General features: G+C 43.4%; 1 pseudogene; it reads left to right on the forward strand.

Moving 5' to 3' along the window:
* The window catches only part of LOC119333666, a 71,748-nt pseudogene that overhangs the window by 41,746 nt on the left and 2,068 nt on the right, over positions 1–27,934 (forward strand).

Here is a 27,934-nt window from a genome sequence, read left to right on the forward strand (position 1 = left end):
GCAAAAAAAGTTCCAGATACCACCACAGAGAGAATAATATTTCCACAAATCTAATCTGCTGACATGTTTAGCAACATGACATCACGTCATGGCCCGATCATTATTCGAACCGTTTTTCTCAACCAGCACTGCACATATTGCGAGGCGGTTCTCTTGACACGTCTTGTCGAAGCAGAGATTGTGTCCCCTTATTACGGGATTCTCATCAATACGGACGTGGGTAACCCAATCGTGCCCGTTGGTATGACTCCTCGATTTTAGGCAAGTCCCAAACGGCCACGAGGAGGACGCTTGATATTCACCCTCTTTATAAAGAGGACAAGGCCTATCCTTTTTTCCTTCTTGTACTCAATCGAATCCTTCCCCCACCTCGAGTTCCAACACCCAACGCTCAGGTCAGGCGCTTCGGACCTTCAACCATGTTCGCATCCAACCTTCAAGGTCGGTGGATGCCTTCCTCTGTCAAAGAGGAAGACATCAATAAGCTAAGAGAGGCCTGGTATTTGACCGGCGAAATCTGGCACAGGCTGCCTGCTCGAGGGCAGGTCATTCCCACTCCCGAACCCGGCGAGAGCGTTGTATTCATCTCTCACTTCCTCTGAGGGCTAGGCCTCGTTCTGGATCCCTTTGTTAGGGGGCTCATGTTTTATTATGGGCTGGATTTCCATGACCTGGCCCCGGATTCCCTCCTTCACATCTCGTCGTTCATCGTCGTATGTGAGGCCTTCCTCCGCATTACCCCACACTTCAGCCTGTGGCTCAAGACTTTCAATGTGAAGCCGAAGATGATCGAGGGGCGACACGCAGAATGCGGAGGTGCCGTAATAAGCAAAAGCTCTGATGTTCCATTGCTAGAGGGATCCTTCCCGAGGTGTCCAGTTTATGGCAACGGGAGTGGTTTTATATCACAGCTCCCTGGAGTACCAAGTGGGTAGCCGCCCTGCCTTTCGCTCGGGCGCCCCACCACAACTGGCGTCATGGATCAACAAGGGGCTGGACTAGGGGCCAGTAAATGATGTGCCGATATTGCAGAGTCGCATCTAAGATCTCCTCGAGAGAGATGTTAGCTTGGTCACGGTAATGCAAGTTATGCTAGTTCGTCGGGTCCCGCCTTGCAAACGTCGACCCCTCTGTATGTGGGAATTCAACCCGGAGGGACCGCGAACTATTCAGCACTTCCTTGGCATGACGCTCGAAGAGATGTACAAATTGTTCTTCGGACAACAAATAAAGTGTCCGGACACCACCGCAGATGTGGGTCTGAGCTGTAATCACCCAGATACCCAAGTAAGTAATCCCGTGGCTGAACACGCTGCCTTTTTATTTATCACGACATCATTCTGAAAAGTCGCTCTTTGACCAGGACTGGGTAACAAAGGCGAAGATGATAAGGTGTTCGGCCCACCTTCCCGAAGGCTCAGCAAATCCAGTACTAGCCAGAATGCTCGAGCCGGCGCCTTATCAGGTGCCATCAGGGGAAGATAAAGGGGGAATAAAGAGGCTGAAAGCAGGCCTCACTCATTATTCATCCAAACCGGGGGAATTAGCGCCTCCGCGAAGGAGGATAACTAGGGAGAAGAATCTGAAATTCCCTCTCCCAAGGAAGGAAGAGGACCACCTCTGAAGACCCAGAAACAAAGGTTTCCAAACGGGGGAAGAAATCTTCGCCAGAGGGTCCTGCCTCGGAGGGTACTCTTGCCGCACATCGCCCGCAACAGGATCAGCCCTCTACCGAGCTGTAAGTAAACAAAAAGTACTTACTAGTAAAAATATCCTACATTACTTCTGAAGACAATAACCGAAGCATATATCTTGTAGTTCGGATCGTATCCCTTCTCGACAGAGTTCGTCTTCGGGGGATCTTCTTCCGGAGATGATGGAGAGCGAAACACCTCCCCCTGCCACCCCGCCTTATGAGGCGGGCGACCCTGAAGTGTCATCGCGGAGGGTTTCTCCAGATCCGCCAAGGCCAGAGGGTAATCCTTTGGCCACCCAAAGTCCTCAGTATTCGGCTCCTAAAGAGAGCAACAAAAAGAGTCTGAAACCGTCCGGTGTGTGATCGGGCGCACTGAAGGATCTTCTGGAGCAAGCACCATCTCAGAAGCGCATCATACACTAATGGTTACGGTGATTGAGAGGATTTCATCCGCCGAAAGCGGGTTGCATGAAGCTTTTATGAGTCTGCTGCAAGGCTTGAGGTACGTGAAATAGTGTATGTTTTTGACAGTACCACACACGTTAGGTGTGCCCTATGCAGATAGTAGTCCCTGAGACTCTGGTTGCCGTCGAGAACGGCGGCAATCAGAGGATCATAGTCCCAGGTAATAATCAGGTCGCCTTCATGTGTAGGTGGATGAAGGTCTGGTGGCTAACCGGACTGATGAGTTTGCCGAGCTGAAGCGGCAATTTGATGCGGCAGATGCCGACATCGTGCTTGTCAACAAGCGGCTCGACGAGGCACAGGGTATGTGATTTCTTCGGTGATCAACACATAGTAAGAGGAGCATGATGCCAGTATCTTTAATATGTTGTGATTGCAGATGGAGCAGCCGTCGTGGAGACCCTTCGGGCGGAACTTGCCCGAGCCAAGGAACAAGCCAGGAATAGTGATGTGTCCGATCTAAAGGCGGTCGAAGAGCTGAGGGCCGAACAGGTTGTGCATTGCCAAAGGAAGGAAAAAATAGCCAAGATGGCTGTTGAGTTCAAAGATGCCGCCGACCGTTACCAGCTTCTTCAAAAAGGAAGCCGAGCGAAGGCGACGGACCTGGAGAAGGCCATGGTAGCAGCCAAGGAAGCCCGCTCCAAAATCAGAGCGGCGAAGGAGGAGATGTGTCAAGCTGGAGATATCGCGGCTGGGAAGCCCTTTTTGTTGCAGATGAAGTTCGGGGATCCGAAGTATGCCCCTCTTGATCAACTATGGAGTTCTGCAGACGCATACGTGGATTTGGCAGCAAGTGCTGCTGATGCGGCCGAGTACTTCAAGGATAAAAAAGATCGTGAAGTGGAAAAGCTGTTTTGGTCACAGTTCAAAGTTCCAGTGCGTCCGCTGCTGTTGAATGAGCGAATGGCCGAGTGGGCCGAGCTCCATAGGTTGTCCGGGCTTGCTATGAGGTCTGTTGTGGATCATCTGTGGCTGGAAGGGCCAAGGCCGAATAGTTATTTTAGTTTAGTGCAATAGTTCCTTGGTGCTGTGCCGCACATCGACGCTATGAAGAGGTCGGCGTGCATAAAGGGTGTGCGTATGGCACTTGCCCGTGTCAAGACATACTGGGAAGAGATGGAGGCCACCGCTATTGCAACCCAGAGTTTGGCCGTAGGCCGAGTATCTGCCGAGCACTACTTTGAAGAAGTCTTTGAAGGCGCTCGTTCAATAGAGGCTCAGTGCTCGAAGAATATTATGTTCTAGTGACATGTATTCCCATTGTAAAAACAATGTTTTATTGAATTATAAAGGCTGTGTTTATACTTTTGCCTGAAAGTACTATGATGCCTCCTGTGCGGCCGTTTATGTATATATGTATATAACCCGAAAGTTTGCAGTCGTCGGCTTCAGCCCCCACGCATATAATGCAGGGCTGTTCACAAAAAACGTGTATTCACACTTGATCCAACATCTTGGTCCATTAAGGAGGTGGTAGCGCAGCGAACGAGGCAATCGGACTATATTGCTTTAACACTTTCACTTAGCCATAGGAGTTTGACGGTGGGACTACTATATAGCCCCTGGTACCTCCGCGCTCACCCGAGTACGGTGCGCGTACGTACATGACTGGGAAACGGCCCTTCGTTAATGCGGAGGAATCCCGAAGATTCCGCTAAGTCATCGAGCGGTTGACCTATCTCACGCTTTATCATGAAAGTCATTTTTCGGCTTTCTCTACTGAGGTGCTCATCCGGATGAACCAGGGCACAATCGCGGTAGTTCTCTCGGTGCCGCCTTAGCCGATAGAGCGGAACATAAGGTAGCAAAACACGGGAGCCGGGAAAACCCAACATTTGACCAAAGACATGATTCGGAGCTGATGCATATAAGGCCAAACTCATGATGCCGAACACTCCCTAAGGTATTCAGTCCTTATAACATATGCCGGGCTGAACAATGCCCTTAATAATAAACCCCGAGTGTCCAGGTACGTGCAATATTCCGACGTGGCAAAATGCCAATAACGTCAGCATCCTTCTCGGTTGTATTGAGTATCCGGAGGATGTGAACAACAAGAGACAGCAAAAAAGGTTTACGCAGGGTCTTAATCTAAAAATAAACCTTTGAGCGGGTCCCTCCTGCACGTCTGCGCCCGTGTCTCTGTTGTGATGTGTCCTGGATGGGTGCCGCACGATTGTCATCTGTAAAAGAGACGGACTTAGGTGAAAGTTGTCGTGCCAAAAAATTGGCTATTCTCGATAAACCATTAAAATTCAAGATAAGTCAAGTTGAGCCGAACTAGCCCTGATTACACGCGGGAAGCCCCTTGTACCGTTTATGAAGGTTCAACCATCAAACCAATCTCAGGTATATCTAGTGATGCATCGGACTCGTCGAACCGTGTCTGTGGTCTTGACGACCTGTCATTTATTCTGGTTGGTGAGGCCGTCTAGTGCTCGGTTGTTAAAGCCGCCGCACGTTCTTTCGCGCGTAGAGAACGCTCAATATCTCCACTAACTGTGATGGTGCCACATGGACCAGGCATCTTAAGCTTAAGAGAAGCGTAATGTGGTACCGCATTAAAACGAGTGAAAGCTGTTCTTCCGAGTAGTGCTTGATAGCCGCTTCGGAATGGAGCAATGTCAAAGTCTAACTTCTCACTTTGGTAGTTTTTGGGTGAACCGAATACAACCTCTAGTATTAGAGAGCCCGTGGAGCGGGCCTCTGGGCCTGGTATTACTCCCTTGAAGGTAGTATTACTGTGGCTGATTTTTGTCGGGTCTATCCCCATTTTATGGACTGTGTCCTGATATATCAGATTTAGGCCACTGCCGCCGTCCATTAGGATTCGTGTGAGATGGTATCCGTTTATTATTGGGTCTAACACCAAGGTAGCTAATCCTTCATGCCGAATGCTTGTCGGGTGATCCCTGCAATAAAAAGTGATCGGGCAGGCCAACCAAGGTTTGAACTTAGGGGTGACGAGCTCTACGGCGCGTATGTCTCGAAGTGCATGTTTGCTTCTCCTCTTCGTCACGTGGATCATGTTTACTGTTTTAACCTCTGGTGGGAATTTTTTCTGTTCTCTAGTGCTTTGCTGGCGAGGTTCGTCCTCGTCTTCGCTTGGTGTCTCCCTCCCCTTGTGTTCGGCGTTTAGCTTACCGGTCTGCTTGAATACCCAGCATTCTCTGTGGGTGTGATTTGCAGGTTTATCGGGGTGCCATGAATCTGACATAGTTTGTCTAGAATCTTGTTTAGGCTGGACGGTCCATCTCTGCTGCCTTTGAAAGGCTTTTTCCGCTGACCTGGTCGAGAGCCCCTGAATCCGGTGTTTACCGCCGTATTATCTGGGCTGTCTTCTTTATTTCGACGATTGATTTTACTACGTCGTGGTTTTCCATTGCCATCCCTGACTTCGGATGTGCTTGGGTCACTGGTGCTACTGTGGGCTAACCAGCTATCTTCGCCCGCGCAAAAGCGGGTCATGAGGCTTGTGAGGGCTGCCATTGTTCTCGGTTTTTCATGGCCGAGGTGTCTGGCGAGCCATTCGTCTCGGATGCTGTGCTTGAAAGCTACTAAGGCTTCGGCGTCCGGACAGTCGACGATTTGGTACTTCTTAGTGAGAAACCTGTTCCAAACCTTTCAGGCTGACTCTCCGGGCTGTTGAATTATATGACTTAAATCGTCTGCATCCGGAGGTCGGACATAGGTCCCTTGACAATTAGCCCGAAAAGCATCCTCGAGCTCCTCCCAACTTCCAATTGAGTTTTTGGGGAGGCTTTTCAGCTAGTGCCGAGCTGGTCCTTTAAGCTTGAGGGGTAAGTACTTGATGGTGTGGAGATCGTCTCCGCAAGCCATATGGATATGGAGGATAAAGTCCTCAATCCAGACCCCAGGGTCTGTGGTCCCGTTGTACGCCTCTATGTTCACTGGTTTGAATCCTTCTGGAAATTCGTGGTCCAACACCTGTATTTGGAAGTATCATGGCGTTCGGATGGTTGTAGTATTTGGTTTTGATTTTGTGCCGGAGCGCGCTTCCTAGATCCATAGATGGATCTGGTCATTCTAGATTTTGGGCGCAAGTCCTCATGTATATTGTGTGTTGACTTATGTGCGTCCTTGTTAGCCGCTCTATCGTGGCCACAAGGTGGTTGATCCGGCCGGTTGGCCGTTTTATTTTTCGGCTGTGTGGGCTCTAAGGCCTCATCGTCGAATTCAGGTAATAGCTTGCGCTTTGGATAGCTCTTTGTGTGGTAACTGTCACCATACTTTTCTTCGTTGTCGAGCACTTTGTTCCACCTGCTGTTGAGCGTATTTTGTGCGGCCTTAAGCCTTTGCTTCTGCTTCTTCAGACTCCTCGCTGTGGCAATAAGCCTGCTGCGGAGGTTCTCTTGTTCCAAGTGCCTTTCCGGGATGATGTGTGCATCTTCATCCGGACTGTTTTCCTCCCCAGAGGGAGGTTGATGAGGTTTATCCGTGGCGTCGCCGTGTTCGGACATCGGATCCGTACTATGTTCGTCGTTTGCAGTTTCATCGTGCTCTGCCGCCGGGTCAATGTGGTTGTTGTTTCCTCTGGAGTCGACTGGGGTGTTATTTTCTCTTGCGCTATTATCGCTATTTTTGCTGAGGCGGGATTTGGGGCGGCGCCTATGCCGACGCTTTGTTTGCTTCTTGGAGGGGTCATCCTCCGCTGTCTTGTCACCATTGCCTTCTTAGGTGTATCCACCATGTATATGTCATGTGATGAAGTGGCTGTCCAGCGCTCTGTGGGCACTGGTTCCCGCTCCTCTCCTGCATCGTCGTCCATGCCGTCGATGTCTTCGGAGTCGAAATCGAGCATGTCGGTTAAATCGTCGATAGTGGCTACTAAGTGGGTGGTGGGTGGGCAACGAATTTCTTCGTCGTCCGCATCCCCTTCTAGCCGGACATAGTTCGGCTAGGGTTCTCCTGACAAGGAGAGAGACCTTAATGAATTTAGCACATCGTCGAAAGGCGAGTGCTGAAAGATATCCGTGGAGGTAAACTCCATGATCGGTGCCCAATCAGATTCGATAGGCACAGACCTAGGCGGCTCAGAGCCTATGGCCGGGGACGAATCCAATAGTTCGGCAACACGGCTCTCGCAAGGGGTGAAGTCAGTATTCGGCTCTATCCCACTGAGAGTGCGGCCTCCATGGCGGGGTCTATCCACCCGTCCTCGGATGGCACACTTTGCTCCGGATTGAGGGCCGGAGTAGTTGCAAATGCGATCTCCCGAACACTGTCTGGCGATAGAGTTATGTTATGCTCGTCGTGATTGTGTGGCGCACTTGACATGGGCTCGAATCCGTCAAAGATCAAGTCTCCACGGATGTCGGTGGTGTAGTTTAAGTTTCCGAACCTGACCTGATGGCCAGGGGCGTAGCTCTCGATCTACTCCAGATGGCCAAGCGAGTTGCCCGCAGCGCGAAGCCGCCGAATACAAAGATCTATCCGGGGAGGAAAACCGAAGGAAATATGCCCTAGAGGCAATAATAAAGTTATTATCTATTTCCTTATATCATGGTAAATGTTTATTATTCATGCTAGAATTGTATTAACCGGAAACATAATACATGTGTGAATACATAGACAAACAATATGTCACTAGTATGCCTCTACTTGACTAGCTCGTTGAATCAAATATGGTTAAATTTCCTAGCCATAGACATGAGTTGTCATTTGATTAACGGGGTCACATCATTAGAGAATGATGTGATTGACTTGACCCATTCCGTTAGCATAGCACTTGATCGTTTAGTTTGTTGCTATTGCTTTCTTCATGACTTATACATGTTCCTATGACTATGAGATTATGCAACTCCCGTTTATCGGAGGAACACTTTATGTGCTACCAAACGTCACAACGTAACTGGGTGATTATAAAGGTGCTCTACAGGTGTCTCCGAAGGTACTTGTTGGGTTGGCATATTTTGAGATTAGGATTTGTCACTCTGATTGTCGGAGAGGTATCTCTGGGCCCACTCGGTAATGCACATCACTATAAGCCTTGCAAGCATTGCAACTAATGAGTTAGTTGCGGGATGATGTGTTACTGAACGAGTAAAGAGACTTGCCGGTAACAAGATTGAACTAGGTATTGAGATACCGACGATCGAATCTCGGGCAAGTAACATACCGATGACAAAGGGAACAACGTATGTTGTTATGCGGTTTGACCGATAAAGACCTTCGTAGAATATGTAGGAGCCAATATGAGCATCCAGGTTCCGCTATTGGTTATTGACCGGAGACATGTCTCGGTCATGTCTACATAGTTCTCAAACTCGTAGGGTCCGCACGCTTAAAGTTCGATGACAGTTATATTATGAGTTTATGTGTTTTGATGTACCGAAGGAGTTCGGAGTCCCGGATGAGATCGGGGACATGACGAGGAGTCTCGAAATGGTCTAGACGTAAAGATCGATATATTGGACGACTATATTCGAACATCAGAAAGGTTCCGAGTGATTTGGGTATTTTCGGGAGTACCGGGGAGTTACGGGAATTCGTATTGGGCCTTAATGGGCCATACGGGAAAGGAGAGAAAGGCCTCAAAGGGTGGCCGCACCCCTCCCCATGGGCTGGTCCGAATTGGACTAGGGAGGGGCGGCGCCCCCTTCCTTCCTTCTCCTTTTCCCTTCCCTTTCCGTCCGTCCTACTCCTACTACTTGGAAGGGCTCCTAGTTCTACTAGGAAAGGGGGAATCCTACTCCCGGTGGGAGTAGGACTCCCCTAGGGTGCACCATAGAGAGGGCCGGCCCTCCCCCTCCTCCACTCCTTTATATACGGGGGCAGGGGCACCCCAAAGACACAACAATTGATCTCGTGATCTCTTAGCCATGTGCGGTGCCCCTCTCCACCATAATCCACCTTGGTCATATCGTAGCGGTGCTTAGGCGAAGCCCTGCGTCGGTAGAACATCATCATCGTCACCATGCCGTCGTGCTGACGGAACTCTCCCTCAAAGCTCGGCTGGATCGGAGTTTGAGGGATGTCATCGAGTTGAACGTGTGCAGAACTTGGAGGTGCCGTGCGTTCGGTACTTGATCGGTCGGATCATGAAGACGTACCACTACATCAACCGCGTTGTGCTAACGCTTCCGCTTTCGGTCTACGAGGGTACGTGGACAACACTCTCCCCTCTTGTTGCTATGCATCACCATGATCTTGCGTGTGCGTAGGAAATTTTTGAAATTACTACGTTCCCCAACAGTGGCATCCGAGCCAGGTTTTATGTGTAGATGTCATATGCATGAGTAGAACACAAGTGAGTTGTGGGCGATATAAGTCATACTGCTTACCAGCATGTCAGATGAAGCGGCCCGGACCGACATTACACCTACGCTTACGCGAGACTGGTTTTACCGCCGTGCTATGCACACAGGTGACTAGCGGGTGTCAGTTTCTCCAACTTTAGTTGAACCAAATGTGGCTACGCCCGGTCCTTGCGAAGGTTAAAATAGCATCAACTTGACAAACTATCATTGTGGTTTTGATGTGTAGGTAAGAACGGTTCTTACTAAGCCCGTAGCAGCCACATAAAACTTGCAACGACAAAGTAGAGGACGTCTAACTTGTTTTTGCAGGGCATGTTGTGATGTGATATGGTCAAGACATGATGAGATATAAGTTGTTGTATAAGATGATCATGTTTTGTTGAAGTTATCGGCAACTGGCAGAAGCCTTATGGTTGTCTCTTTATTGCGTAAGATGCAAGTGCCAAATAATTGCTTTACTTTATTGCTATTCGATAGCAATAGTTGGCGAGACGACCGTGTGACGACACATTGATATAGATCAAGGTGATGGAGATCATGGTGTCATGCCGGTGACGATGGAAATCATGACGATGTTTTGGAGATGGAGATCAAAGGCACAAGATAATGATGGCCATATCATGTCACATATTTTTGCATGTGATGTTTATCTTTTATGCATCTTATCTTGCTTTAATTGACGGTAGCATTATAAGATGATCTCTCACTAAATTTCAAGATAACAGTGTTCTCCCTGAGTATGCACCATTGCCAAAGTTCGTCGTGCCCAGACACCACGTGATGATCGGGTGTGTGCACACGCTGAATACTCAGGTTAAACTTGACGAGCCTAGCATATGCAGATATGGCCTCGGAACACTGAGACCGAAAGGTCGAGCGTGAATCATATAGTAGATATGATCAACATAATGATGTTCACCATTGAAAGCTACTCCATTTCACGTGATGATCGGTTATGGTTTAGTTGATTTGGATCACGTGATCACTTAGATGATTAGAGGGATGTCTATCTAAGTGGAAGTTCTTAAGTAATATGATTAATTGAACTTTAATTTATCATGAACTTAGTCCTGGTAGTATTAGCATATCTATGTTGTAGATCAATAGCTCGCGATGTTGCTCCCCATTTAATTTTTATATGTTCCTAGAGAAAACTGAGTTGAAAAATGTTAGTAGCAATGATGCGGATTTGATCCGCGATCTGAGGTTTATCCTCATTGCTGCACAGAAGAATTATGTCCTTAATGCACCGCTAGGTGACAGACCTATTGCAGGAGTAGATGCAGACGTTATGAACTTTTGGCTAGCTCAATATGATAACTACTTGATAGTTTAGTGCACCATGCTTAACGGCTTAGAATCGGGACTTCAAAGACGTTTTGAATGTCATGGACCATATGAGATGTTCCAGGAGTTGAAGGTAATACTTCAAGCAAATACCCGAGTTGAGAGATATGAAGTCTCCAACAAGTTCTATAGCTAAAAAGATGGAGGAGAATAGCTCAAGCAGTGAGCATGTGCTAAGATTGTCTGGGTACTACAATCTCTTCAATCAAGTGGGAGTTAATCTTCCAGATAAGATAGTGATTGACATAATTCTCTAGTCACCATCACCAAGTTAGTAGAACTTTGTGATGAACTATGATATGCAAGGGATAACGGAAACGATTCCCAAGCTCTTCGTGATGCTAAAATCGACGAAGGTAGAAATCAAGAAAAGCATCAAGTGTTGATGGTAAACAAAACCACTAGTTTCAAGAAAAGGGACAAAGGGAAGAAAGGGGAACTTCAAGAAGAACGGCAAGCAAGTTATTGCTCAAGTGAAAAACCCAAGTCTGGACCTAAGCCTGAAACTGAGTGCTTCTACTGCAAAGGGACTGGTCACTAGAAGTGGAACTACCCCAAGTAATTGGCGGATAAGAAGGATGGCAAAGTGAACATAGGTATATTTGATATACATGTTATTGATGTGTACTTTACTAGTGTTTATAGCAACCCCTCAGTATTTGATACTAGTTCAGTTGCTAAGAATAGTAACTCAAAACAGGAGTTGCAGAATGAACAGAGACTAGTTAAGGGTGAAGTGACGATGTGTATTGGAAATGGTTTGAAGATTGATATGATCATCATCGCACACTCCCTATATTTTCGGGATTAGTGTTAAATCTAAAATAAATGTTATTTAGTGTTTGCGTTGAGCATGAATATGATTGGATCATGTTTATTGCAATACAGTTATTCATGTAAGTTAGAGAATAATTGTTGTTCTATTTACATGAATAAAACCTTCTATGGTCATACACCCAATGAAAATGGTTTATTGGATCTCGATCGTGGTGATACACATTTTCATAATATTGAAGCCAAAAGATGCAAAGTTAATAATGATAGTGCAACTTATTTGTGGCAATGCCGTTTAGGTCATATTGGTGTAAAGCGCATGAAGAAAATCCATGCTGATGGGCTTTTGGAATCACTTGATTATGAATCAGTTGATACTTGCGAACCATGCCTCATGGGCAAGATGACTAAGACTCTGTTCTCCGGAACAATGGAGCGGGCAACTAACATATTGGAAATAATATATACTGATGTATGCAGTCCGATGAGTGTTGAGGCTCGCGGCGGGTATCGTTATTTTCTGACCTTCACAGATGATTTGAGTAGATATGGGTTATCTACTTGATGAAACAAAAGTCTGAAACATTTGAAAAGTTCAAAGAAATTCAGAGTGAAGTGGAAAATCATCGTGACAAGAAAATAAAGTTTCTATGATCTGATCGCAGAGACAAATATTTGAGTTACGAGTTTGGTCTTCAATTAAAACAATGTGGAATAGTTTCACAAAATCATGCCACCTGGAACACCACAGCATAATGGTGTGTCCGAATGTCATAACCGTACTATTATTGGATATAGTGCAATCTATGATGTTTCTTACCGATTAATCACTATAGTTTTGGGGTTATGCATTAGAGACAGTTGCATTCACATTAAAAAAGGGCACCATCTAAATCCGTTGAGGCGACACCGTATGAACTATGGTTTGGTGAGAACCCTAAGCTGTCGTTTCTTAAAGTTTGGGACTGCGATGCTTATGTGAAAAAGTTTCAACATGATAAGCTCGAACCCAAATCGGAGAAGTAAATCTTCATAGGATACCCAAAAGAAACTGTTGGGTACACCTTCTATCACAGATCCGAAGGCAAGATATTCATTGCTGAGAATGGATCCTTTCTAGAGAAGGAGTTTCTCTCGAAAGAAGTGAGTGGGAGGAAAGTAGAACTTGATGAGGTAACTGTACCTGCTCCCTTATTGGAAAGTAGTTCATCACAGAAATCTATTTTTGTGACTACTACACCAATTAGTGAGGAAGCTAATGATGATGATCATGTAACTTCAGATCAAGTTACTGCCGAACCTCATAGGTAAACCAGAGTGAGATCTGCACCAGAGTGGTACGGTAATCCTGTTCTGGATGTCATGTTACTTAACCATGATGAACCTATGAACTATGAGGAAGCAATGATGAGCCTAGATTCCGCGAAATGGCTTGAGGCCATGAAATCTGAGATGAGATCCATGTATGAGAACAAAGTATGGACTTTGATTGACTTGCCCAATGATTGGAGAGCCATTGAGATTAAATGGATCTTCAAGAGGAAGACGGACGATGATAGTAGTGTTACTATCTACAAAGCTAGAATTGTCGCAAAAGGTTTTTGACAAGTTCAAGGTATTGACTACGATGAGAGTTTCTCACTCGTATCCATGCTTAAGTCTGTCCGAATCATGTTAGAAATTGCCGCATTTTATGAAATCTGGCAAATGGATAAACAAAACTGCTTTCCTTAATGGATTTATTAAAGAAGAGTTGTATATGATGCAACCAGAAGGTTTTGTCAATCCTAAAGGTGCTAAGAAAATATGCAAGCTCCAGCGATCCATCTATGGACTGGTGCAAGCATCTCGGAGTTGGAATATACACTTTGATAAGTTGATCAAAGCATATAGTTTTATACAGACTTGCGGTGAAGCCTGTATTTACAAGAAAGTGAGTGGGAGCACTACAACATTTCTGATAAGTATATGTGAATGACATATTGTTGATCGAAGATAATGTAGAATTATTCTGCAAAGCATAAAGGAGTGTTTGAAAGGAGTTTTTCAAAGAAAGACCTCCGCGAAGTTGCTTACATATTGAGCATCAAGATCTATAGAGATAGATCAAGACGCTTGATAAGTTTTTCAATGAGTACATACCTTGACAAGATTTTGAAGTAGTTCAAAATGGAACAGTCAAAGAAGGAGTTCTTGCCTGTGTTACAAAGTGTGAAGTTGAGTAAGACTCAAAACCCGACCACAGCAGAAAATAGAGAGAGAATGAAAGTCATTCCCTATGCCTCAGCCATAGGTTCTATAAAGTATGTCATGCTGTGTACCAGACCTATTGCTTACCCTGCCCTGAGTTTGGCAAGGGAGTACAATAGTGATCTAGGAGTAGATCACTGGACATTGGTCAAAATTATCCTTAGTGGAATAAGGATATGTTTCTCGATTATGGAGGTGACAAAAGGTTCGTCGTAAAGGGTTACGTCGATGCAAGTTTTGACACTAATCCAGATGACTCAAAGTCTCAATCTGGATACATATTGAAAGTGGGAGCAATTAGCTAGAGTAGCTCTGTGCAGAGCATTGTTGACATAGAAATTTGCAAAATACATACAGATCTGAATGTGGCAGACCCGTTGACTAAACTTCCCTTACAAGCAAAACATGATCACACCTTAGTACTCTTTGGGTATTAATCACATAGCGATGTGAACTAGATTATTGACTCTAGTAAACCCTTTGGGTGTTGGTCACATGACGATGTGAACTATGGGTGTTAATCACACGGTGATGTGAACTATTGATGTTAAATCACATGGCGATGTGAACTAGATTATTGACTCTAGTGCAAGTGGGAGACTGAAGGAAATATGCCCTAGAGGCCATAATAAAGTTATTATTTATTTCCTTATATCATGGTAAATGTTTATTATTCATGCTAGAATTGTATTAACCAGAGACATAATACATGTGTGAATACATAGACAAACAGTATGTCACTAGTATGCCTCTTCAAAGAAGCAGCGTGAGGGCCTACTGAAGAAGGCGAAGGAGTTGGCCATCATGTGCAACGCCAAGGCATGTGTGCTAGTATATGGCGAGGGCGAGGCGGTACCACAGGTGTTCCCGTCCCCCACTGAGGCGGTGCCTGTCCTGAAACGCTATAAGAATATGACGGAGGGGAACTTCAAGAATATGGTGAATCATGCAAGCTTTCTCAACCAACATTTTGACAAGCTCCAGGCCGGGCTACAAGCTCCAAGGCGTCTGTGAAGACAACGAGACCAAAATCCTCCTGCACAAGGCCATACTTAGAAAGCAACCTCTCGAACCTTGATGGCCTCAACATCGAGGATCTCACCAATGTTGGCCAAAAGCTAGAGGTGATCCTCCAGAGCATAGGGGAAAGCATCACAAAAATTAGTGGCCAACCACCTGTCTTCCAGCCCCAGGAGCCATACGTCACCAACACCAAGGACACGGGGTCTCCAGCAATGTATCATGCACCACCGCCAGCTCCATACGTCACCAACTACATGCACATGGAGTCTCCATCGACTTATCAGGCACCACCACTAGCTCCATACATCACTCACAACATGGACTTGGGGTCTTCGATGATGTATTCGACAGCATCACCAGCTCCCTATGTCACTAGTGGCATGGACATGGGGCCTCCCACGATGTTTAAGGCTCCGACACAGCAACAAGAGGATTCACTTGACATGATGAGGTATGGAGGAGACCTCAAGGCCCTGGTCTATAGTGGCTACAATTCTAGTGGCCGTAATGACACCAGCACAAGCACCGTCTTCCCTAGCGGTGATATTCACCCAAAGAGGTCATTTGAGGTGGGGTTCAGTTGGCAGTTCGGTGGCGCTGATCCTGAAGCGTCTTCTTCAAGTCCTTTCCTCCCAATGTAAGCAAGGAGAGGATACATGTAATCCCATTAATAATAAGAGACATGTAATCTTGGTTCTGCTCTTTGAGCGCAAGCATATTTCATTTAGTCATTGCAATTGTTATTATGGATCTCTTCAATGGTCTGTTTGTTTGATCTCCGTGATTTAGCCGGTTCCAACTTATATGTTGCACCTACTCTTTGTGTAAACATGCATAATTTTTCTGACATACCTTTTTTATGATAGTTTGTGTTGACCCTTGACGTCGCATCAAGTGATACAACCATGAAGAGTTCACTCCTGGTTTCTGCATAGCTAGATGCGCACAACCTATAGAAATCTACCATAGTTATAGGAAAGTGAAAGCACATCACATTGTTTGACTCAAAAATAAGAAAAACTTCAAGAAATGGAGGACCGAAACAATGACTACACCTTCATCCATGTTAGGTAAAGAACTCCTTAAAAATCACCTCTTCTATTATGACATGACTAAGAGGTTCTATATCAAAAACACGTAGGTATTGGATGCCAAGTGGGGGCATTTCCCAACCACGAGTCCTCCCAAAACCTAACATGTGAGTAATCCTTGACAGTGATAGTTTCGGACTAGAGAATAAGTCATCTTCGCTTCACAAAAACAACCAAAAAGTGGGAGTCCTCAGGTTTCCTCTAGACCTAGGATAGAATCTTAGAGCCCATCTATATAGTACTAAATATATCATGACATACCTCATCCTTGCACTACAAGAAATATGTCAACTTGTGACCTTGACTATTGGTCACTGAATGGTCATTATTTTCCATTTGTGACCTTTTTGTGACCAAAAACAGATGGTCAAAAGCTGGCGGTCGTAAACTGAAATTAACGACCTTCTCTGTGCGAAGGTCGTAGATGTTTATGACCAAAATATTCCTACTGTTTTGTTTTGGTCACTAGCAGCCTCCCCAGGCCACATAGGCATCCGACGTGGCAATCTGATGTGGCACAAGAATCAGCCCGGTCCAATTCGGTGTTTATATGGGCCAAGCCCATTAATTCAACCCATTTATATTTTTCCCTATGAATTTTTTGTCAGCTTCATGGACCAAGCCCAACATTGCAGCCTTTTTATTTTTGGGCCATGGCCTTTTAGTCTAATGATTTTCTATTTTCAACTATTATATATTCAAGCCGGTCCCACTAGTCATATGGGTCCAACCTGTCATGTTCATCTCTCAAATTGGTCCCACATGTTAGAAATGCACAAATTTGACAAATTGTTTTCATAAGTGGCCTCACTGGACAAGTTTCCATTCCACAAGTTTTCAAATCACATACATAATCAATATTTCAAATAGAACAAAGAACGCATAAAATTCATCAAATATACCACTAAATAAATCTATTACAATCTTTACAACACATATATGCTACAATGAGTTGGACTTCACGGCTTCACACTTCATGGCTTCACACTTGCTTCACACTTCACAACTTCACACTTGAGCTTCTGTAAAAGAGGAACCACCACAATTTAAGTCTACAATACAACAATTGATACTAATCAAGGATAAAAACAAAAACAACTAATAGAGTCAAATGTGAAGGCAGCATGGAACTAGTGATACGACAACATGCAGAAAACACTACAGTGTAATACTGTTGTAAGTTCGTATCAGCACTGCACAATGAAGCACATAACAATTGGTACCAAGCAAGCCCTCGCAGAATAAACAAAGTTGAGTTATCCATACAGCCATCTAGCAATAAAGCATCGGACTAACACCACATAGAATAAACGAAAAGAGAAAACTCAAATCTCCACGGAGAAATGGACACCAACTCTCCATTATCACAATAGTATCATGTGGTCTACAGGATTCAACTCTACTCTGAACAAGTTGACCATTAAAGTAAGGATAATGTGGCCTCCAAGAAAATTGGAGCTGCAGACTTTAGATATAATTCAAATTTTGACACACACCATAGAAATAATTCACCATAGAGAACATATAAATGGGCATGGGGATCTTAGCTCGAGGATGACAGCAAACTAAAATCTCGGCCTAGTAATTAATGCGAGAGCCAAATGGACAAGCAGAAATTGTGGAAAGTAGGCTGAGAGTGCCCCTAGAAAATTCAATTTTTTGCAGCTTTCTAGAATCCAGGAAGAACCCATCAATTCTGCGCCAGAGTGGGAGATGTGCAGGCAGATCAAATAGTAGATTCGAGTAAGAAGGATGTACTACCTGAAATAGGAAACGAGGAGGCCGATCCGACGAGTCCCGCCCAAACTGTGGAAGGAGCAGCGGCAACAGCTGCAGAAGGACTCGACGGCCCAGACGTCGTCGTGGAACTGGTAGGTGACGATGATGTGGTAGTGGTGGAAGCCGCCGCCGAGGCCGACGGCGCCTGCCGTGTCCTCGTCGTCCTCGAAGGCGATGACGATGGACGGGTCGACGTCGAAGCAAGTGCGCTGCAAGCCACATCATCATATTTGAGCATTAATATTTCTGTTTTACTACACAGAAACTACAGCACTACTAGTACACAACAACTAGTAGTAGAACAAGAAGAAATAACTAGATTGAGTGTACACCAATATCATCAGGAACATGAGTATAACAAGCAAGTTTGTAGATGAGTGCTTCACACATGTCACCAGAGGTAAATAGCAATACACATAAATGAATGAATAGGGGCATATTCTACAGCAAGATGAACCAACAAAGATATATCTTGTAGCCTACAACAATCAAGTTAGAAATCACATCCATTTTCTAATTACAGCACCTAAATATATACATGCACTACTTCAGGAAATTTATGACTAGGAGATGTATTAATAGCAGATTACGAACTAATGTACTTGTACTTGATCTAGTTGAATAAATGCAGATTAAGTTCCAGGTACAGCCAGCTCCAACGTATGCTACTAGCTATTGACAGAAAAACATAGAGAGAGGGGGGGAGGAGATCCAGCGACAGTATGACTACAGCAGGCGACCCCGAGAGAAGATCTGGCGCCCCGTGGATTGGTCAACCCCAAGATCTCACGCGTGCCTCTGTTGCCGAGGCCGTCCATCTCGCCCGTGAGCTTGATGGTCCAGGCCCCCACGACGACCAAGTCATGATCCATGTGGAGCTCCACCTCCTACACGGCTGATCCATGCTCTAGTGGAGGCTCGGGCTCCACCCTCGAATCCGGCGGCGCCTATAGAAAGATAGTGTAAGCTCTGCTAACAAGAAAAGAAACTTAGGAAAGTCAAACTGGTACAAATCAAATTCAGAAGAGAGTTTACACTATACCTAGCATAGCAAATGAGAATGTCCAAAGATGAATAAGTTTTTTAGGAACTGTGGACAGTGGGGGAAAGCCCCCCCACTGACTTTAAATTAGCAAGATTGTAGAGTGAAAGCTGAATAAGTTACGTGGCTCGAATGGCCGGCATCCCTCAGATCTCATAGCTACCGGACATCACGGATGAACTATAGCAAACTAGTTATAGCCACAGGCCACAAGTACAAAGAATATACTAAAATGGCTTGAAGCTAAAACTAAGATTATTATGCAGAATCTAAAATTGACCATAGCCTTAAAGGTTATTATGCAGTATCTAAAATTAGCCAACTCTACAAAACAGTGGAGGAAGCATAGGTCTGAACCCAAACAAATTTACATCATCTAATACACTATATTCCTCCCATTAAAAAAACTAATATTCCAGTATATATGTGTACTGATTCCTGCAGCCAACTTCTCTCAGTAACATGCATGTATATATTGAAGTAAACGTAACAGAGAGTATCTTTGGAAACATTCAAAATATATTCAATGTTGGAGCTGCATCTTACAACTCAAGGAGCCACATGAAATCCATGGAAGGACCTTACTGTGACAATTCACTTGTATAGTCCTGCCTCATGTGCATAATGTCGTTGCAAACAAAATTGTTGGTAAAGTTGCATAAATACAAGTGTCTAAGTTAGAAATCACTGGAGTGTCAGACTCATGCATCTAACAACAGGCCCATGCATTTGCAACAGGCAAGTACTCCCAAAACCCTTTGTAAATTGAGAACACCTAGGCAGTAAGCACTAAGCACAAAGACAACATGATTGATCTATTCACATGCTCATGGCATACTTAGGGGATTAGTGTTGAATACAATGTCTTGCATTTACTGAGAAAAACATATACAATGCCATTTACTGAAGCTGTGTGTAAACATGACTAAGCTTGACAGATACAGGGAAGAAAAAAACTGAATAAGATAGCAGTTAATGACCTTATAGCTTTGAATGGAAACCCATAGCAATCATATATAAAAATGGAAACCCATAGCAAGCATATACAAAAATTATCGGGGTTGGTGGGATGGATGAGCTGTTGGCAGCTCACACAGGACGATGACAAGAACCTGCAGACCGCGAAGGCAAGAAGGTTAGAGAAGGAGCCCAACAGAGCAACAATCGAATGAAGCAGGACATCTGGTAGGTCTATCCAACCTTGATGTCCAGAAATGGCAAGGACGCAACACACATCATCCCTTTCTTGCGTTCTGTAGGTTGCAGCTTCTCTGCAAAAAATTATGAATTCAGAGAAAAATATCAGTACTAGAAGCATATGAAGTGGATGCTAAGGATTAAAATAGACTGTGTGCAGTGGCCGTAAGCATCGATTGTGGAAACAGTAGCACTGGCTACTAGGGCTACAGCAATGCCAAGCAATTCAACGAAGCAACAACCACCATACAGAGCTAAGCACTGACTACTACGTCTAGTAAGTGTTCGTAAATCAAAACAGATCATTCCAAACTATTATAAGGTCATACTGTATAATAGAGATTGCCATTCTACTTTTGACACACAATAGGAGAATTAGACAGTCCGATCCTGATGAAACAACCAATTATTGCTGCTTGATCCAGTTCGTAATTCGACAGATCATTTCACCCAAACCTCCTAGCCTCAAACTAAAGTGGATCAACACAATTACCTTCCCACGTGGATGGCACGCAGCTATGCAGCGTATACCAATCAAAAGTAAACTCAAACAGAACTCACCAACTCGATCTGGTTGAGAATTTTGGGGTCATTTCATCCCAAACCTCTCAGCTTCACACAACTAAACCAATGTCCCAGGAAGGAATCACCAGAAATTTTACCACATACAGTACAAGCACAACGAAGTAGCATACCGAACAGCAGAGCAGGTAGCGGGGGAGGAGAGGGGGGCGGAGGAGAGGCCGCTTGCCTTGGATACGTAGTCCATCTCTGCAAACTTGAAGGCGATGTCGAGGCAGCAGAAGAGGACGGAGACGTTGGAGCAGGCGCGTGAGAAGTCCCCCGCTGCCATCGCGGGCTGTAGCTACTTGGCGACGGCCGCCAGCTGCTCGAACGACCCCATCGGCATTGGTGGTGCTTAGCACCGCTGCGGTGGTGCCCACAGCGCCGAGGATCTCGCGGTTTCTCGTTGGCCAACGCCGCCAGGGCAGATGCTACCATCGCGTCGCCAGGGCCGCAGCCACGCGGTCGACAGGCGCCACGCGGAAGCGGTTGCGGATCTGGGCCCCAACGGCACGGACCCCCTCCGCCAACGGCACCCCACCGTCGGCCGCCATGGAGGGGTTGGCCATCGAGGAGGAAGGGGTCTCCGGCTAGGGTTTGGTCTGGAAGTGGGGAGTGTTGCTCGAATTGGCGTGGAGGAGGCCGGGATTGGGGAGGTCTGCGGCGGCGACGACTGGGTTGGAAGCGGTTGCGGATCGATCCAGAGAGGAGGAGGAGGAGTCGTGGATCTCGCTGGACAGAGGGCGCCGGAGTTGGCGGTGGCCAGGGAGGAGTGGAGCGCTAGGTTCGAGAGAGAGAGAGAGAGGAGGGCACGAGGGGTTGGGTGGGGTTTGCGCGCGAGAGAGAGGGGCGGTGGTTGGGTGTGTGTGAGGAGTGCGCGTTGTGGGTTGTGCGACATGGGTGAGACAGGCGGGCCATTGGATCCAAGAGCATCCGATGGTGATTAGGCACGATCCGCGTGAGATGCTTCTGAATCAATAAGAATACCACATTTTGACCATCTAAATTGGTCATAATAATATGGTGCTAAATCATATTGGCTATTTTATGACATGAAAAATAAAAAAATAAATAGAATACCTTCTCATGTATCATCAAATTTGACCTTAGTTTTCAGGAATAATGACAAATCGAAATAAGACAAATATCTATTAAAAGAGTTAGGACAAATGAGTTTTTTAAATCATTTTCCATTTTTCAAGCATCTAAAATGAGTTTTTTGTAAAATACCTACCATATATTTGTTGCAAAATTGGACCAAAACAGTTTTCTAAAATACTAGGCCATATTTAATGCACAATTAACCAAATGGTTGGGTGTCAAAAATTTTGATCCACCTCTGGTGAAAAAGACAAATTTCTGCCAATTCAGCACGAAGCGGGTCAAATTTGAACTGGAGCTGCCTCAAAGTTTGCTCTTTATTTTTTCCAAAAATCATTTCTAGCTACATAAGTATCTATTTAATCAGAGAAATATCAAAAGTTTTGCAAGATTCAACCACTAGCTAGGAACGGTCATTCCCGCCGTTTTGACCGCATTTTGAAATGGGCATAAAAAATTCAAAAAAAATCAAAAAATTGGGAAACCTTCGCGTTGTGTCATTATATGTGACCAAGTTTCCAGGAAAAATAATAAACTTGTAATACAACAATTATTTTAAAAAAGTGGTCTCAGAAATGAGCTATCGCGCGTGAAGATTTAGCGTTTTCAAGCCAAATGATCAATCTTATGGCCACATTCATGGCATAGTTTGTTCAAATGATCTCATATTGTGCACAAGGGTGCATCTTGGAATTCCAAACAATGTTGCCTAAGGGAGTTTTCATTTTCTTTGCACGGAAAATTCATTTTCCATTTTCCGAGTGCCCGAAATGAGTTTTTTTGGTGAAGAACCTACCATATATTTGTTGCAAAATTGGACCAAATCAATTTTCCGAAATACTAGGCCATATTTAATGCACAATTGACCAAATGGTTGGGTGTCAAAATTTTTGATCCACCTCTGGTGAAAAAGACAAATTTCCGCCGATTCAGTAGGAAGCGGGTCAAATTTGAACTGTAGCTCCCTCATAGTTTGCTCTTTATTTTTTCCAAAAATCATTTCTAGGTACATAAGTATCTATTTAATTATAGAAACATCAAAAGTTTTGCTAGATTCAACCACTAGCTAGAACGGTCATTCCCGTCGTTTTGACCGCATTTTGAAACAGGCATAAAAAATTCACAAAAAATCAAAAAATTGTGAAACCTTCGCATTGTGTCATTATATGTGACCAAGTTTCCAGGAAAAGTAATAAACTTGTAATAAAGAAATTATTTTAAAAAAGTGTTCTCAGAAATGAGCTATCACGCATGAAGATTCAGGGTTTTCATGCCAAATGATCAATCTTATGGCCACATTCATGGCATAGTTTGTTCAAATGATCTCATATTGTGCACACGGGTGCATCTTGGAATTCCAAACGATGTTGCCTAAGGGAGTTTTCATTTTCTTTGCACGGAAAATTCATTTTCCATTTTCCGAGTGCCCGAAATGAGTATTTTCGTGAAGGACCTACTATATATTTGTTGCAAAATTGGACCAAATCAATTTTCCAAAATATTAGGCCATATTTAATGCACAATTGACCAAATGGTTGGGTGTCAAAATTTTTGATCCACCTCTGGTGAAAAAGACAAATTTTCGCCGATTTAGTAGGAAGCGGGTCAAATTTGAACTGTAGCTCCCTCATAGTTTGCTCTTTATTTTTTCAAAAAATCATTTCTAGGTACATAAGTATCTATTTAATTAGAGAAACATCAAAAGTTTTGCAAGATTCAACCACTAGCTAGGAACGGTCATTCCCGTCGTTTTGACCGCATTTTGAAATGGGCATAAAAATTCAAAAAAAATCAAAAAATTGTGAAACCTTTGCATTGTGTCATTATATGTGACCAAGTTTCCAGGAAAAGTAATAAACTTGTAATAAAGAAATTATTTTAAAAAAGTGTTCTCAGAAATGAGCTATCACACGTGAAGATTCAGGGTTTTCAAGCCAAATGATCAATCTTATGGCCACATTCATGGCATAGTTTATTAAAATGATCTCATATTGTGCACACGGGTGCATCTTGGAATTCCGAACGATGTTGCCTAAGCGAGTTTTCATTTTCTTTGCACGGAAAATTCATTTTCCATTTTCCGAGTGCCCGAAATGAGTATTTTTGTGAAGGACCTACCATATATTTGTTGCAAAATTGGACCAAATCAATTTTCCAAAATACTAGGCCATATTTAATGCACAATTGACCAAATGGTTGGGTGCCAAAAATTTTGATCCACCTCTGGTGAAAAAGACAATTTTCTGCCGATTCAGTAGGAAGCGGGTCAAATTTGAACTGGAGCTGCCTCATAGTTTGCTCTTTATTTTTTTCCAAAAATCATTTCTAGGTACATAAGTATCTATTTAATCAGAGAAACATCAAAAGTTTTGCAAGATTCAACCACTAGCTAGGTATGGTCATTCCCACCGTTTTGACCGCATTTTGAAACGGGCATAAAAAATTCAAAAAAATCAAAAAATTGGGAAACCTTCACATTGTGTCATTATATGTGACCAAGTTTCCAGGAAAAATAATAAACTTGTAATACGGCAATTAATTTAAAAAAGTGTTCTCAGAAATGAGCTATCATGCGTTAAGATTCAGGGTTTTCAAGCCAAATGATCAATCTTATGCCACATTCATGACATAGTTTGTTCAAATGATCTCATATTGTGCACAAGGATGCATCTTGGAATTCCAAACAATGTTGCCTAAGGGAGTTTTCATTTTCTTTGAACGGAAAATTCATTTTCCATTTTCCGAGTGCACGAAATGAGTTTTTTGTGAAGGACCTACCATATAGTTGTTGCAAAATTGGACCAAATCAATTTTCTAAAATACTAGGCCATATTTAATGCACAATTGACCAAATGGTTGGGTGTCAAATTTTTTGATCCACCTCTGGTGAAAAAGACAAATTTTCGCCGATTTAGTAGGAAGCGGGTCAAATTTGAACTGTAGCTGCCTCATAGTTTGCTCTTTATTTTTTCCAAAAATCATTTCTAGTTACATAAGTATCTATTTAATCAAAGAAACATCAAAAGTTTTGCAAGATTCAACCACTAGCTAGGAACGGTCATTCCCGCCGTTTTGACCGCATTTTGAAACGGGCATAAAAAATTCAAAACAATCAAAAAATTGGGAAACCTTCGCGTTGTGTCATTATATGTGACCAAGTTTCCAGGAAAAATAATAAACTTGTAAAACTGCAATTATTTTAAAAAAGTGTTCTCAGAATTGAGCTATCACGTGTGAAGATTCAGGGTTTTCAAGCCAAATGATCAATCTTATGGCCACATTCATGGCATAGTTTGTTCAAATGATCTCTTATTGTGCACAAGGGTGCATCTTGGAATTCTAAACAATGTTGCCTAAGGGAGTTTTCTTTTTCTTTGCACGGAAAATTCATTTTCCATTTTTTGAGTGCCCGAAATGAGTTTTTTTGTGAAGGACCTACCATATATTTGATGCAAAATTGGACAAAATCAATTTTATAAAATACTAAGCCATATTTAATGCACAATTGACCAAATGATTTGGTGTCAAAAATTTTGATCCACCTCTGGTGAAAAGGATAAATTTCCGCCGATTTAGTAGGAAGGGGGTCAAATTTGAACTGTAGCTCCCTCATAGTTTGCTCATTATTTTTTCCAAAAATCATTTCTAGGTACATAAGTATCTATTTAATCTGAGAAACATCAAAAGTTTTGCAAGATTCAAGCACTAGCTAGGAATGGTCATTCCCGCCGTTTTGACCGCATTTTGAAACGGGCATAAAAAATTCAAAACAATCAAAAAATTGGGGAACCTTCGCATTGTGTCACAATATGTGACCAAGTTTCCAGGGAAATTAATAAACTTGTAATACGGCGATTATTTTAAAAAAATGTTTTCAGAAACGAGCTATCACGTTGGAGATCAATGCCTTTCAAGCCAAATGATCAATCTTATGGCCACATTCATGGCATAGTTTGTTCAAATGATCTCATATTATGCACAAGGGTGCATATTAGAATGGAAAACAATGTTGCCTAAGGAAGTTTTCATTTTCTTTGGACGAAAATACCATTTTCCATTTTTCGAGTGCCCAAAAGGAGGTTTTTTTGTGAAGGACCTCCCAAATAATTGTTGCCAAATTGGACCAAAACAATTTTCTAAAATACTAGGACATATTTAATGCACAATTGACAAAATTGTTGGGTGTAAAAAGTTTTGATCCACCTCTAGTCAAAAAGACAAAATTCCACCGATTCAGTTGGAAGCGGGTCAAATTTGAACTGCAGCTACCTCATAGTTTGCTATTTATTTTTTCCAAAAATCATTTCTAGTTACATAAGTACCTATTTAATCATAAATACATGTTTTGGTGGCGATACGTCGAGGTTTGGGCAGTGGCCGAGGGCCCCAACTCTAGAGCACGTAAACTCGCATGCCCGCCACATGGTCACCGCGTGACCGTGGCGTTGCCATGTGTTCTGGGCGGCCTAGGCATGTCTAGTTGGTTGGGCACTCCCCAGGTAGGTGCTAGGAAGAAAATTACAACATAAGATTCTCACGAGGAGACCGATCGATGCTCAAACATGAATTAGCAGCCAAGTGTTTGGTTAGCGGTACGGGAAATGTACATGGCTAATGGGTGTGAGTTTTGGCTGAGGATGATCAGTTACTAAGAAGATCGTCTTCAAAAAAATTCAGCTTAAAAGGAGGAGCCTAGGTGGTACTTGCTTTGCAAAGTACCACACTGGACATAGATACGAATGTTAAAGCTGGGCTCAAAATAATGAATGGATTGAGCTGGCATTTGGTGGAGGATGGTTATTTGGGCATAGGAAAGCACTGTAGAAAATGGATAGTATTTGGACATGCCAAAGTGCTACTTCCTTCACAAAGTGCTGCTCTGAACAGAATAGGAAAATGAATATTGTTGAAATATTTTTGAACTAAGCAAGGAAGGTTTTTGACATATTTGATGAAGATATGATCCAAAAAAATTATGAGAATTTTTTGGGAATTTTTGGAATAAAATAAATATAGGTTGCTTCACAACCTAGGGCAAAAATTGCCACATGGACATGACACATAGGCAAAACTGATGAGGTGGCGCCTAGTCATAGCAACCCACCATAATTTACAAGGTTATGACCATATATATTGGTCGTTAACAACTAGAAATAAGGCAGCGGACTAGCGCTGTCTACTTTATGACCATTTCGTGTAAGGAAATTACGACCTTTTTGACCAAAATGGTCGCGATGATTTAGGGTTTGGAGCCCCCCGAACAGCTTTTGACCAATTGGTCTCAAATGGTCATAGATCTATGACCAATTCTTCGAGGGTCACTGACAGAAGGTCACTAGTTGACATATTTCTTGTAGTGTTGGTAAGAAGTTTGAATAACTATTTATGGATAATACATATTTGGGGATTTCTCTCCATGCCAATCTCGAAGGCCTAATACCTTTGAAAATGAAATTAATGAGCTCCTTCGAAATGTTCCAATATATTATAACAAATATTATGATTTACTAAACGACACTTTAGCACATTGTCGAAGCAATCCGTGAGGCATTCAGAGACCACTGGAAAGGCGTACCCGAGAAGAAATGCTAAAGGGGCAATGGAAAATGAGGTTCTCAGTGGTATCTTCAACAACATTACATGGGATGTAAGCATAGTTGTTAGTGACATTAAATTTTCTCCGCTTTTGTGTATTTAGCATATTAAGCCTATCATAAAGAAGCAACCATAGAAATACTTTTAACTCCATTTTGGCACTTCAAAGAAATACATCACGTAAATAATCATATTAGAAAGCACATAGCTGGTAATGAGATGTCCTCCTCCATAGGGAAAATGCACCCCTTTCGAATTATTGAGACACTTTATATCCGTTCCTTTATGTGTTTCCACTCCTACTGGTCTCTCACAGGTAGACACATTTCTATTATATGCAACAAATTCCTATTTGTACTTGACCTTTAAAATTTTACATTTGACACTTTCTCTTCTTATGGTATATAAGTAAATGGATGTGCAAAAGAGGCTAGAAGAGAGGTAGAATTGCTTCAATGTTCAAGGACTAGCACGATGATAATAGGATGGCAAATGGAGTGAGACGATACCCACGATAATGGGATAATGTGAATGAGTACAAAAGCCGTACAAGATATGAGTCATGGCTAGAGCTATAGATAACAAGGAGACAAGGTGTATATACTTTGAGTTTACCAAGTGGTTCTATGTTTTCAGTTTGCCTAAATGATAAGAAGATATGTGTTTTTAGGTGGCATCCAATTCTAAACATGTAATCCTTCCATGTTTTACAAACTTCAAATGGGCATGC

The sequence above is a fragment of the Triticum dicoccoides genome, chromosome 7A (assembly GCF_002162155.2).
Source record: "Triticum dicoccoides isolate Atlit2015 ecotype Zavitan chromosome 7A, WEW_v2.0, whole genome shotgun sequence".
NCBI lineage: Eukaryota > Viridiplantae > Streptophyta > Magnoliopsida > Poales > Poaceae > Triticum > Triticum dicoccoides.